Source organism: Silene latifolia, chromosome Y (genome assembly GCF_048544455.1).
Source record: "Silene latifolia isolate original U9 population chromosome Y, ASM4854445v1, whole genome shotgun sequence".
Classification (NCBI taxonomy): Eukaryota; Viridiplantae; Streptophyta; class Magnoliopsida; order Caryophyllales; family Caryophyllaceae; genus Silene; species Silene latifolia.
The window spans coordinates 217,054,959-217,057,274 of record NC_133538.1 but is presented as its reverse complement, the minus strand read 5'-3'; the positions used below and the strand labels follow the sequence as shown (position 1 = coordinate 217,057,274).

The following is a 2,316-nucleotide window of genomic DNA, read 5'->3' as shown; positions in this document are numbered from 1 at the left end:
AGCCCTTCTCTCGAAAAATACCGGGTCCTCCTTGCTCAACTTAAAAAGTGTAATTACTAGTTTAGCCCTTAGTTAACCCTAATGCATCCTCCCTAATTTCCACTATAAATACCCCATTAGTCTAATTAGAGGAGCATGTTCTTCTTATCAATAATTAGTATAGTTAATATCAATCAAATCTCTCTTTAATATTGTAATCAAGTATTAATCAAGTTTTAATCCAAGTTTTTAGTTCTTTAATCTCTCTTTTGTTCATCCTTTATTTTGGGTAATTGAAGATTATTTGGGTTATTGTTGGGAGATTGACAACCTCTCAATCAAGCATTCAAGTACTTCTTTTATCTTTGCTTTATTATTAGAATCATTAGTAGGTATAATCTCTTAATCCCTTTTTAATTATTGTTAATTACTTTCATTTATTCATCATGTTTCATATTGTTGGTATGATTGACAACCTTGCTAGCATGATCAACATGATAATGAGTGAGTAGTCTCTTAGCTAGGGTTAATGGGCGATTAGGGGAAACCAACATGGGGAATGATTCATGCTTAAATTAATATGCTTTCATGTTTTATTTGCTTGCTTGTTTTGATCTCAACTCATGCACATGTTATATTTGATGAAATGCTAAGCCTATGAATCCTTGCATTTACTATCATCTCCTATCTTTTCAATGAGACTTGTAAGACATAACCCAACTCGAGTCTCATTAGACCATGCATGTTGTTGAGTAGGGAAGATTAAGTCGACTTGTAGGTGTTGTACAATCTAATCCATTCGGCTCCGGGACCCAAACTTTCCTAGGATTGTAAGATATAACCCAACTCAATCCATCACAACAATAATTGCTTGCTTATAATTTGAGAACATGTTTGTATGATCATATCCCATGATTCCCCTATGATCCCATGACACCCTAGTGCCTTTAATCAATTGTTTACACCCCTTTAATTCATTTTGCTTGTTTATTTTCATTGCTATTTTAGTTTAGTGACCTTCTACATCAACCCAATTTGTGACACCCCTTAGACACCACTAGTTGCAATAGAAATCTCATTTCAATACCCGTCCCTTGGGATCCGACCTTTACTTGCCTCTTTACTAATTGTAGAGTTGTTTGTGAAGCTATAAATTGTGTTTTGATTCGACCGTGACCCAACGACCACATCTTAATTTGTGAACACTTAGCGGGATCGCATCAAAAATGGCGCCGTTGTCGGGGACGGTGTTTGTTTGATTTAGATTTCTTTTTATTGTTATTAGTTGTGTCTTTCTTCGCCTTGAGGAAGTAAAACTCCTCAAGGTTTGTTCTAATTGTTTTCGAGTTGTTTGATATTTTGCATGTCTAGAAGGTTACAAGGTGATTTGTTACCTTTTGACCGTGAAATCGAAAGAACCTTGACGAACAATAAGAGACTTGTTAGGAGGAATTTAAGTGGTATTAGTGAAGTTGTTCAACCCACTAGTGAGTTTGTCAATCCTTTCGCAATAGAAGGAGAAGAAAACCCATTACACAATACCCCACAAAATCCACCTACAATGCCTAAATTCTCGTCACACTCCATACCCACCGAGGAGAATCTACCAAATGGTACTCCTACACCGCAACATCTAACCGGAAATTTTATTGCCAAGTCCGCCTTCATCCAATTAGTTGAGAGGAGCCAATTTGGGGGGATGCCTAGTGAGGACCCTCATTCTCATATGGAAACCTTTTGCGACTATTGTGATGCAATCTCTCAAACGGGCGTGACTCAAGACCAAATTAGATGGGTCTTATTTCCTTTTTCCTTAATCGGCACCGCGAAGCAATGGTTGAAGGGCCTTGATAAGGCCACCCTTGGAATAGATTCTTGGAAAAAGTTGGCTCTAGCTTTCTACAAAAAATTCTACCCACCGGAAAAGACTAACATGCTAAGAGCTCAAATTACGGGTTTTAAGCAAAGGGATGAAGAGTCTTTGTATGAAGCTTGGGAGCGGTTCAAGGGAATTTGTCGCTCATGTCCTCACCATGGACTTAGCGAATGGTTTTTAGTGCAACAATTTTAGAATAGTTTATATGAAGATTCTAGGAACATTCTCAATATGGGATCAAATGGAATGTTCACCGAAGTTGATGACAATCAAACATGGAACAAGATTGAGGAAATGGCGGTCCATAACTCACAATATAGTAGACCTCGCAAGGCTACTAGAGGAGGAAAGCATGAAGTGGACTCCGTTACTCAATTGGGTGCTCAACTTAGTGCTCACATTGACACAATCAACTTGAAGTTTGAACAAGCTATGGCTAGACTTGAGGAAAACTCAAAATC

General features: G+C 37.8%; 1 non-coding gene across 1 annotated transcript; it reads right to left on the bottom strand.

Annotated features, from left to right (window-relative positions):
- Positions 1-1,912: 1,912 nt before the first annotated feature.
- Positions 1,913-2,019, bottom strand: LOC141637124 (small nucleolar RNA R71). Its single transcript, XR_012541686.1, has one exon. It is a non-coding gene; the product is annotated as a small nucleolar RNA R71 (small nucleolar RNA).
- Between the last annotated feature and the right edge of the window lie 297 nt (positions 2,020-2,316).